The 12,202-nt window shown below is 41.3% G+C and overlaps 1 protein-coding gene across 15 annotated transcripts in view; it reads left to right on the forward strand.

Moving 5' to 3' along the window:
• CALD1 (caldesmon 1) overlaps positions 1–12,202 on the forward strand; it is a 247,356-nt gene that overhangs the window by 140,365 nt on the left and 94,789 nt on the right. The window lies entirely within an intron of this gene.

Consider the following 12,202-nt stretch of genomic DNA (forward strand, 5'->3'; position numbering starts at 1 on the left):
ACAGCACACATCGTAGTGCTGGTCTCCTGCCCAAGGGGCTGCAGGGTGTGGGTTGTGGGATGACACTCCAGGATAATGATCCATTAAGATTAGTCACCTCAGGGTGTCCCTGCTTTTGAATGAAGAACTGTACCTACCCCAAACACACTTTTCCTATCTTTTCATATAGTCAGAGGTATTTTGGGCCCATTGCAAGCCATATAGTAATGGAATAAATTCCAAGTGCAGCAGGAGACCACATTGGAGGAAAAACTCTTTAAGTGCCAAGGGCATTTCTTTTACTTTTCTTACTGAGACTGGAAAATATTCCCTAAATAATACATCTGGATGTAGAGGAATAGAGAGGGAAAAGATGAAAAACAATCCTTTAAATTCAGTAGGAGCCTATTTTAATAGCTTGTTTAATCTGCCAGCTGGCACAGCATTGACTTATTGCTACACATACTTTAAGGAGACCTATGTAGTTCTTGGAACCAAGTTCATATTAAGTTGTAGAAACTTAAATATTAATAAATTGGCGGGACTGCTTTTTGGTACTTAATAGAAATCAAGAAACTGCTTAGTCATCTCCAAAGATATTTCTGTCTCTCTCTCTCTCTTTTTTTTTTTTTTCTTTAAGTGCAAATGCCAAAATAATATGGACTTAAAGCAGTAGCATAGATAGTAAAATAGTAAAAGCTCAGATCTGCCCACTCTGGAGCATGCATACATCCTTCAGACTTTGTAGTCATATATATTCCCTGTGCAACACTTTGGGTAGAGTTTTCCTAATTTTCTTTGTGACTCCATTTGGTTTCAAAGATGTACATTATGAGTTTATGCTGAGGAGTCTTGGCCAGGAGAAGAGCTGATGCCATCTTTCTGTGGATTTTCATTTACAGTGTGTTGCAAGTAATATCATTTAACAGCTGCTTTAGAATATATTATGCTTGTCTTTTATGAGACTGTAAATGTCCATGCATTTGCTTTTTTACCTTATTTTGTGTGAAGGTATATGGGTGCCTGAAATGCAGTGTCAGCTATGTAACTAGCATTTTTACTTTGTTCCTAAAAAGTTAGGGTACATCAAGAAGCATGTCCCATGTTTTCAATTGCTTTCAGCATTAGAAAAGCAAAGGAGAAAGGATTTAACTGCTGACCAACCTGTCTTATGTTTAATAATATCCAAAGTGACACTTGTCAGTATTTACAAGTTGTAAAGTTTGATTTGGTCCAGGTAAGCACTGGAAAATCTGGCCAATTTACTCATGTTTATTTATGAATTTCAGATCTGGATTTATTTCCTTTGTTCACCTTAATGGTACTAATGGTACTAACTTTATTTTCAGGATTTCTGTGTTGGGTATGAATCGTAAAAATCCTCTAAGGTCTCAAAGATTATGATAGGGAATTTAGATTGATCTTTTTCTGTATTCTTTTTCCAGATTGTACTTCTTTTCTCAGACCTCTTTTCTTCTCCTTACCTTCTGTTCTGTTGACTTCATAACGCCTTCTCCACACCTTGAATAGGGAGGGTATCCTTTCAGATTGCCACCCTGCTGTATCATCAGATCTTGTGAGTTGTGAAGTAGCCACTGTGAGGAGGCTTCTGTGCATGTGTCAATCATAACTGCAGTTGTGTTTCTGGTTGCATCATTTTGAAGGTGGCATGCAACTTTAAGGTAGAGTTCAGCTGATTTTTTTCTAGCAAGTCCATTGCTAAAGATGAGGTTACTGTGTTGTGAAAAATAATTTGCTTAGTAAACAAACATAATCTGCTTTCCCTATTTGTTGAGCATTTGCAAACAGAATGGAAGTTGTCTTTCCTCCACTTTCAGCCTTGTGTTTTGGTTTTGGCCAACACTTTGTATACAAACAACCTAGCTTTGTCTCTCAACTGTGAAAAGTGTGCTTCATGTTCTTTCAGTGCTTAGAAATTAGACTGTGTGCTCTGTCTCCCATTCTGAGCTGGATGAACCTAATATGGCAAAGAGAGAGGTTGGAGGAGCCCCCACAGGGGTTCGGGTTCCTAAGGTAGATGTCTTAGGGAAAAGGTAGTAGATAATGCACGATGCAGAGATTTTTTTCATTATTTTTTGAAGAAAAATTAAACATTTTTGTTTCTGGACCACACAGACATTGTCTGAAGCACAGTTCCTAAAAAAATTAAAAAATGGATTTTTTTTTCTCTTGGTACAGGTTTCAAGTGTAACTTTCCTTTGTCACATTCATACAGAGACAGTGTGTATGCCTGTGTGCTCTCAGCATTAAGTGTACAGGGTACTGTCAGGGCCTCACCTGTCTTGTTTATCTGAGGCTCTGTTAAAAGTTTTGCTGTTTCACTGAGAAGGGAAAGTTGCACACTTTACTGATGTAGCAATGTATTGCAGTCACCATGTGTGCTGGCAACAAGCGTTTGTGCATGAATGTCTAGGTAGTCAGATTATTGTCAAGATTACTTCACAGATTCTCCGTGCAAGTCTTATGAGGGTAACTGGAAATATCCTAATCTTGCAGTGTCAGATTTTATGCTGGCTCATGCACAGCATGTGAGTATCATCTTGCTGGTCAGTTTTCTCTTGTAACAAAGCCTCATTGCTGTCCCGTCTTCTGCTTGTTGTTTGTGGTGTGTCAGTGTTTCCGTGCTTTCAGCTAAACCCGGCATGAAGATAGGCCAATGATTTAAATTTCAAATATGGCAAATGGTTTGCTGAACTGCTATTTTGTGGCACCCTGTTTGACTTCTCCTGTCAAAAGACTTTGCGGTTTTTGTTGCCCTACCTCACCCCTTTAAAGCTGTCACTAACCTCATGCATTGATTCTTAACTAAAAAGACACAGAAGTACTGCTTATTAGAGATAAATTGGTAGAGCCACTTGGATGGAACAATTGGGGTTTCATTTGTTAAGATTACTTTGAAAATTTGAGCTGGAAAAGCCCAATATAAAGTTCAGCACCTGATTTAATTCCTGGTGGATTTCCACAGATTTCCATGATGTTCTGTCATGGAGTAGCACCAACTTTTGGCTAAAATGTGTATATTGTGGTGACATACATAGTGTCTTTGCAAAGTAAATGTACAGGAACTGGGAGGGAAGATGTATTAATTAAAGTTCTAGAGCAACAGACAGGACCTTCGGTATTTATCTTTCATTTCTCCTGAGGAACTGTTTAGGTTCAAAATGCTTAATATCTCTTAAGGGATGAGTACTAAGATCAGCAAACCAAAGAACTTTAAAGGTATTTCTGTCTTTCTTTCTTTTTTTTTTTTTTTTTTTTTTCCCTTAAATCTGTAGGGATGACAACTAATACTTGGTATTGCTGCCTATTGCTTGTTCAGTAGAGCAAGAAACAGAAAGCCCTCAACTCTCATTAGAGTTTATGACACGCAGCACTAGGCAGAGCTGAATCTTAAGGCTTCATGTTTTAACAGGAAAAGAAAAAATAGTTGAAAATACAAATATGAAGCCACAGTAAGCTGGCTGCATTGTACCTTCATATTATTTTCTATTACTTTTTTATGACTGACTATGTAGCTTAATATATCATGATTTTGTATTTAAAGTGTGTTCCAGAAAACACGTGGAGTTTTCAGTCTGGCTGAGTAAATGTTGCTGTTGGAACTTTACCTTAGACCTAGTTGGACATTTTATTATTTTTAATGGTATTACTCTGGCTTTTTAATTCAAGGCCCGAGAGATGCAGAGGAAGAGTGTGAATAGTGCACTAAAATGTTCATGAAACCTATTTGGACACAGATAAGTTCACATAATGTATTGCTGAAATATTACAAGTGGGCATGAAGGTCAGCAGGGGTGGCACGAGGGTAGGACAGGAGAAAAGCACAAATGAGAGGGATGGGAGCGGAGTGGGAGAAGTGAGAAGTCAGGGAGGCAGAGGCTAATACTTCCCATTGCTACAGGTTGCTGGCACTGATCAGCTCTGTGCCTGGGAGGGTGAAACTCTTGCAAAGGCAAGTATGGAGAGCTGCACTGCTACTGCTGGCTTCCATGCCAGTTCTAGTGCAGGAGAAATGCTCCTGCAGTTGGACAGAGCAGCATTTTCCCTGGCTGATGCCTGCTCAGCTTTTAGTCCAGACCTTTTGCCAGAGCTGGGACTGCTGCTCCGTGCACGAGGCAGGACACCCTGCCTTGCATCACATCTGCCTGCATTTCTGGGCCACTAGCACTGCTGGGCAAGAGCCCCCTGCATGCTTTCTGCTCCCGTGGCTTGTCCTGCCTCTGTGTTTTTATTTATTTATTTTATTTTTTTTCCCCTCTAGTAGAAATCGATGGGAAAATTAGCTTTGCTTGTACAGGCCAAGAGGAAATACATTCCCTATCATTAATATGGTCTTGGCCATCTGAGCTGGATCTAACCTGTTTCTTGGTGATGTTTGTCGGTTGTTTCCTGTTATGAAAAACCAAACAGCTCCTGGCTGGAAAGTGTTGGCTTGGGCATTGTTTTTCCACTCTCAGAGATTTTAGTGGGATGTGAAGCTGGCCACCCGCCAGAGCATTGCCACAAATTTCAACAGTCAGGCCACAGATTTGCGGCAAAGCCTGCAGGAGAAGTTAATGCATGATGTGGGCATTCTTGTGATTGCATTAGTATGATGAAACTGAATGTCTTTCCCGGTAAAAGTAGCTGAGAGATAAGGGTAACCAGTGAATGATATCTTATGAACCTGCTTCCCAGTGTTCAAGTGCAGTGAATGTAAGTCAGATCTTTTCTTGGGTCTAAGCACACAGTTTTGTAGACATAAAATCCCTCTAATTTCAGAGTGTTTTGTACTTCTGGGTTGGGTCTCTTTCCCATTACCTAGGATATATACTCATTAAACTGTAGTAAAAGCTGATGCAATTTTCAGCTGCCCTGTATATCTGCAGAAGAGGCTATTACCTCAGTCATGACAGTATGAGAAAAAATATTCTTTCTCTTAAATTAGCATTGCTAGAATTAAAGAAATTCTGCCTTTACATTTGTGTGCACAAGTGTATGAGAGGATGAAGTTGCCTATATTGGCACAATCTGAGAGCATACCACTGTCTGACATGCAAGGTAAGCTCACTGATCCTTTGTATCATATATCACAGATGAACTTGGCCTGCTAGGGTGGAATCCAGTCCTGATTGAGGTCTCTGGGAAGTCTGCCAGGGACAGGACCAGGATTTCAACTCTAGCCTGTATATGAATAATATTTCAGTATCTTCTGATCTTTGGGGACAACATACTTGAAATATTTCAGAGGACACTTGAAGGGGGGAGTCAAGGGTCAATCCTTCTAACATGAGAACCAGTGGTTGTGCCAGCAGCTCCCAGCTAAGTGTTGTTTCTTCCTTTGTCTCCTAATGGGAAATGATAGACAAATGTCTCTGAGGATCGGGGGTGGGACCTGTATATGCAAATCCAAATGTCAACAGAAAGCTCTGCCTGACTCTTATGTCAATGTGCAGTAGGAGAAAGATGAGGAAGGAAGTGAAAGGAGTGGAAAAGGCATACTGACACTCAGCCTGCCTGAGGGAATAAAGGCAAATGGTAACTTTCCATTGCAACTGGCTGGCTGTGAGATAATAAGTCTTGCTGCTGCATGCATTTTATTATATTGCAGTGTTAGCAATAGCAAGCTGGGTGTTTGCTAGCACCTCCAGGATGGTGTAGTGCTCCTTTCCCACTGCTGAATTACATCATGAATATGAGAGATGGGCTGAAACAGATACCTACAGCTTCAAAGGCTGTTTCAAAAGTTACCCAAGCAGATATATTTAAAGGCCTGAGCCTTTCAGGTGCAGTTCCAAGTCGTGAACTGGCATGGACAACGTCCTATGAAAGGCTGCATGTCAGTGTTTCCCTGTTATTCACGTGGGGGTTGGAACCAGATGATCTTTATTCCAGGTTGTTCACTGGGTTTTCCTCACAGATTCAGTGGTTTGGATAAGCCCATGTAGATGGAAGTGAAGCAGTCTGAGAACAGAAACTCAGGAAATGTGACTTGGAAAAACCTCCAAAAATATCTATTTATTTATTTATTTCTGATGCTAAGTGTGAACTGCACTTACTTGATTGGTTTGCTAATGATGAATTTTCGTTGGAAGTCCAAAGAAGCATGGTCCAATGAAATAAAACACAGGCTAGACTGGGACAAAGCTGTGAGTTCACATGGCCTATTTTTTATTTTGCCTTGAGTCCCAAATGAGGTGTTTGCTTTAGGAAGGCTTAAAGCTGCTTGACAGGAGCACATCTGTGTGTACATATATGTATTTAGGAAGGAATTCTTTCCTATGAGGGTGGTGAGGCACTGGAACAGGTTGCCCAGAGAGAAGCTGTGGATGCCCCATCCCTGGAGGTGTTCAAGGCCAGGCTGAATGGGGCTTTGGGAAACCTGGTCTGGTGGGAGGTGTCCCTGTCCATGGCAAGGGGGTTGGACTAGATGGTCTTTAATGTTCCTTCCAAGGCAAATCATTGTACAATATGATAGAGTATATCTTCTGTATATGTAAATAAGTACAAGAGTTCATTATCTGCAGTCAACTTGAGTATTTGGCCAAAATTACAGTAGTGATTAGAGATCTCATTTTACATGAAGAAAAAAACAAAAAAGCATTTATGGAGAAAAGAAAAGCCTCTTTAAACGTAGGCTTTGCTGTTGGTAATATACAATTGCCAATCATATCCAATGTTGCAGTTTAAAGAACGAGCATATATGAGGTCTGACAAAGGACAAATCAATCCATTGAATTCCGCCTTTTGACTTCAATGCAGTTGTGCTTGTTTCTGAAAGATCTGAGTGTCACTGAATGCTCCTAATACAAAATTAAAAGGGAAGTGGGGAAAATCATTTCCAAATGCTTTCTGACAGATTTTCATAGAAAACAGATTTATTTGTTTTGACTGAAGATAGATTAGGGAACTCTAATTCTCCCAGATATTGCAGGAGAATGTTTGTCATATCTGTATTTCATGGATGCCAGATTAAACAAGTTACACTTGGACAACGAGTGTAGCTCTTTGAGTTGCTCTCAGCTACAAAAGGGGCAACAAAGTTGTTCTGGTATCACATTTGGGGTAAGGGAGGCAAGAAAAAAGAGGGAAGCGGTATCTAGCCTATATCTATCCTATAGATAAAGTGGATGTTGTAGCATGAAGCTAAGTGAAGCAAATATTCTTCATGCTTCTTACTGACCATTCTTTTATTGACATTTTAAATGTCAATAAAGGTCCACACCTCCAAGCCAGGGATTTTGGACAGATGACATGGAGACAGATGGAAAATGAGATATCCAACTTAATGGGGTACAACTCACAAAGCTGCTTGCAGTCTCAGTTTATGTTGAGATTTAATGAGACACTTGATCCTTTTTGTAGGAATACCGAAAAGAAAGAGGGTGATGACAGAGTAACTGGGTTTTGTGTTACCACTTGATCCTGCAGTGAGGACAGCTCAGAAGTCAGAGCCCCAGCTTCATGTATGCAGAAAAAACGTGTAGTTGGGCTGGAAGCCCTGCCTTTTTTACCCATCTGTAGGAAAGGCTCAGAAAGAATTTCCCTTTATCTTTGGGTGTGGCTTTTTTCAGTACTAATGTTACAGATGCATCTAGTGCCTGTGACTGAAACCAGGGCCTGATTGTGCTTTAGCATGCTGCAAATCCACAGTGAGACAAATTTGCAGTTGGCAGTCTGGCTAAAGCTCGGTCTCTAAGGCCATAAAGTAAATCAGAGGTAGAACTGAACAGGAGTATCCACAGTTGCTGGATTCACTCTGGATGCTAGGCAGTGGGCCATGCTATTTCATTGCCCTCCCTGTTCTGTACTGTGTTATTTCAGTTCTAGAAATGCCAGCGCAATCTCTCTTTGTGCCATTCCTGCCTTCAGCTGCTCAGCATGCAAGAGAAAGAGACAAGGAACTGGTCATGGTTTCTTTTATGAAGAAACTGGGTATTATCCTTTTTACTAATCTATCCCTTTTCTTTGCTTCCTTTGGGTCCTAAAGTTTCTAACAGCTTCTGCAGAACCATGGTCCCAAAGCCACACTGGTCTGTACTGGTACCTTGCTCACTTCAACATGAGAGGCTTGTTGGGTTGCAGAAGGAAGGGGGATGCATGTGGTGTACAGTTCCACACAGATGATGTGTGTGGCTGTAGATGAGAAAGGAAAATTAGCAGAAAATCTTTCCTGTTACAAAGAAACCTAAGGCCGAGTCCCTTTGGTCCCCTCCAGCCAATGAAACTGTATTCTGCCCTGACTTTTTAATGAATGATATGCCAACCTGCTGAGAGAGGAGTCCGGCAAGCGCTCTGGTCCATGCTCTCTTGCATGGGCAGCAATCACATTTTTCCATCTGCCTACATGTCTGTGTGAAGGTTGCTCTGGGCATTCATGGCGCCAGACCAGTGAGCGATCCTGCTGTGAGGAAAGGGACATGACTTTCAGGCCATTTGTGCTTGAAGGCCACCAAGGGGAAATCTGCAGTTGTTCCTCTGTGCTGGGAGGGACACAAGATGGCATGTGCTTGCACAAATCTGTCACCAGACGCGGCCGGCTTGCAGCCCGGTGCAATATGCAGCCGTGCTATATTAGGGAATGTGCTCTGGCTTGATGTTTCTTGGCTCTGCTAGGTGGAAGCTGGTACACAGGCTGGCATAAACTAGGTTGAGTGCTCATTCTGTGTAATGGAAAGGCGACTGGCAGGTCTAAAAAGAAAGGCATCTCCGTTGGCTAAAGACCTGAGTAGCAGTCTGCATTTTCACTTCCTTTTTATCAGTCTAGCTCATCTGTTTTTAAGGCCCACTGGGTGCTGGGTTGTCTCTGTAATCACTGCTGGGGACAGGGTGAGGACAGAATTAAACCTGAGCCAGAGCAGGAGGTTATTTAGCTCTTCATAATGGAATTAAATAGCTGTGTGGTTATGTGTGCATTTCCACTTAGCCAATTTACTCTTTGCCATTGAAAAGTATATTCCTGTTGGTTACCGTTAAAGTATCATGTCATATATTTACAATTACTGTGCATTCCTCTGATTTTCCACCTTGCTGAAAGCTGCAAGAAGACAATTTTAAACTCTTCCATGGGATGAGGAGGCATAAAGGGGAGATGGATTTGCATGCGTGTGTTTTGTACCAGAAGGAATTAAATGTGTCTGTCCTTGAAGGAAGCACTTTTTTGCAAGACAATGAAAAACTCAACAAATTTTAGCAATAAACCCTTGTCAACTGAAGATCAAAGGCACTATGTGAAGTGCAGAGATAAAAAGGACAGAGGCTCTGGTACTGCTTTTGAAATAAAGAATGTTTACATGGGGAGATGGTGTTATTTTCAGGGCACATACTTTACTATAATTCTGGTGCAAGTAATGCGATGATGCTGGTAAATGTTGTAGGTAAGCTGCTTTGCTTATCTGTCCTTTTTTAGTCTTAGCATCTCTTCAGAAATACTACAGGGTTCATCAAACATCTTGTTACCTAAAGCTTCAATCTCAGAATCAAAAGAGAGGGACCCTAAAAAGACCCCTGCATGTGAGACTATAGAAAATCCAAGGTCCACAGCAAAAATTACCTTCAAGAGTTTCTGAGAGGAATATATAAAAGAAAAGGCAAGACCAAAGATATTTGCAATATTTTCCATAAGTTCCTCCTTTGAGTCTGGTGGTGGGAAACTCATGAGAGTTCACTTCAGATTCGTTCAGTAATATTACAGTTGTGCTAAGTTTGAAATAGTGCTTAGAGTCTTGTTTTGATGTAGGAGCAACATAATGACAATTTTTGTGGTGCACCTTTTCACAATACCAGTAGCCACTATTCCGTCAGTTTGTGTATATATGTGGATATCAAGGGAACGGAACTGGTGAAACAGTTTCAGATATCTTCTTCTATTTGCTAAAAAAAAAAAAGAAAAAAAAATAAGTGTTCATTATAAGTTGTTGACTTATGGTTGAATCCGGTTAAAAACTTGCCTGCTAACAAATCAGAAAAAAAATAAAGGTAATACAAAAAAAATTTCCATCATAATTCTAAAACCAAAATTTTTACTTTTATAATAAAAATGAAGTAGTTTTTTGAGGTTGAGTGTAACATTACATGTGATCTGAAACTGTTTTCTTAGGGACATTTTCCTCTTGTGAGAAGAATGAAACTCTGTTGGTCTGACACCAAATGATTTAAAATGTTTAACAGAAAAAAAAATGGATACAAAGAATAAAAAAAAATAATTTATTTACACACCTTTGATCAGGAAATATGGGTTCTGTGTGCTGATTAACTCTCTGGATTTGGGAAGGTCAGAGACACAGAGACATTTTCACATTTGTCTCTGAAGGCAGGCCCTGGAGCCATGTGGAATGTTATGCTTTGACCCGGGATGTTTTCACTCATGACCAATTTTTATTTAAAAAAAAAAAAAGGAACATCAAAATGTGCACACTCCCAAAAATAGTTTGTAGGAAATACTTCAAATAATTGGTACCTTCATCTATAAGCATCTTGAATCTTCTGAGGCTAGAAGACTTTGATAAACTGCAATTTTATGAAACTTTTCTGTGGAAACAGGAAACATTTTTAGATAGACTGATTTTGATGAAGTTATTGTCTTGTAGCTTATAGAGGCTGAAAGATAACTTGTTTTGTGGAAGGCAGTGAGCAGCACTGAATGGCTGACTTCTTTAAGTGGACTGTCTGTCTGATAACTCATCTTCTTGCACTTCACTAATTAAAGTTCGTAGTGTTAACCTGACCTTAGTTTCCTGAGTACCCTTCTGATTTTTGAGGTGATTTGGCTTGGAAGTCATCTGAGTGCCACAAAGTGGCCCTCTGTCCATGGAGAGGAGGCAGCACACTCTAACAGACCTGAGACGTGCACCCAAGAGATACACTGATGTGAACTGCACTGAACATCAGGAAAGCACCCAGAAGATGGAGGAAGGTTGTTGCACCAGGGAATATTGCCTGGCTGCAGCACAATCTCACCTGCACCCTGGGAAGAGATGCTGGGGGGAAGAATAGCAGTAGTTCTGGGTTGTTGTGCATCCTCCTCAGTTTTCCTTGTGAGGAAGAGACCCTGAGCTTTTGAAGATGAGAGATGGTGCTGAGGCCACGTGGGAAGGGCAGGGCTGAAGGTGTTGGCTGGGACATTTGCAGAGGGAATGGGGAGGGAACTGGGTACATGGTGTCTGGACTTTTGGGGAGTGAAGGAGTGTAGCCCTGTCAGGAGAGGTGGGAAAGAGGTGTACCTCACTGGGTTAGAAGGGATGAAGGTGCACATAAATCAGATGCCAAAGCATGTCTATTTGGGCAGGGAAAGAAAAAAGAGTTTGGGAATCTCGGTTTCTAGCACACGAGGTGTCAGCCTAGCAGTCAGCTCTGTACTTTAAGGCCCTGTTGGTGACTGCCCTCCACAGAGCAAGTGGTGCTGCCTGGTGCAGCTCAGCTCCTGCAGGCGCTGTCACCAGCCCTCTGTGCACACAAACCAGGAGCTGCTTCAGACTTGCTCTCTGGTGTGTATTGCTCCTCCTTTGATCCTGGTCTTCCAGCTGGGGGGAGCCACATCATTCCTGCAACTTACAGCCCCTCTAGCAAGGGAATTTAGCTGCGTGTGTAGGCTGAGATGAAAACCCTTCTCAGGAGAAAACGGCAGACATGGTGTGCTGTGCTCTTCAAGTGGTACACAGTGGTAAGGCTAAGCAAATACAAGATTTGAACAAAGGTCTTGTTGCAACTTGCTTGTTATATATATTGTCTAATTGTGCATAAAGAAAAAGTGGAGCAGCAATGGTAAAGTTGCTGTCAGATTTGCAAAATAAACATTCCCTTTGAACCTCTGCAAAATAACCTCAGCCAGCCAAACACGCAAAAAGTCACAACAACAACAAAATTTTAAATCCCCCAATCCAGAAACAAATGAGAAAGAGAAACACCCTCAGGAAAAGTAAACTAATAAAATAATCTTTGCAAAACCTCTGTCCTCAGCAGTGTTTTCATCTGAAAAAAGGGGCAGAAAAAGCAACAGATTCCCTTAAGTCATGAGAGGCTTTGCTATTGCCAGTGACTTTATGGGGAGGGTGCTTGGACGCTGCACCGGTGGGCAGGGATATAAAGCCGCAAAACAGATCCATATCTGCAAACAGAGCGCTTCAAATAATTCCCAAACGCACCTTGGCTTTGTCTCCCTTCGCACTGCAAGCAGTTACTGAGACCCCTTTGAGTGCTGGTCTGCATCTGCACGCTCGCTCCC

Source organism: Anas platyrhynchos, chromosome 1 (assembly GCF_047663525.1).
Source record: "Anas platyrhynchos isolate ZD024472 breed Pekin duck chromosome 1, IASCAAS_PekinDuck_T2T, whole genome shotgun sequence".
NCBI lineage: Eukaryota > Metazoa > Chordata > Aves > Anseriformes > Anatidae > Anas > Anas platyrhynchos.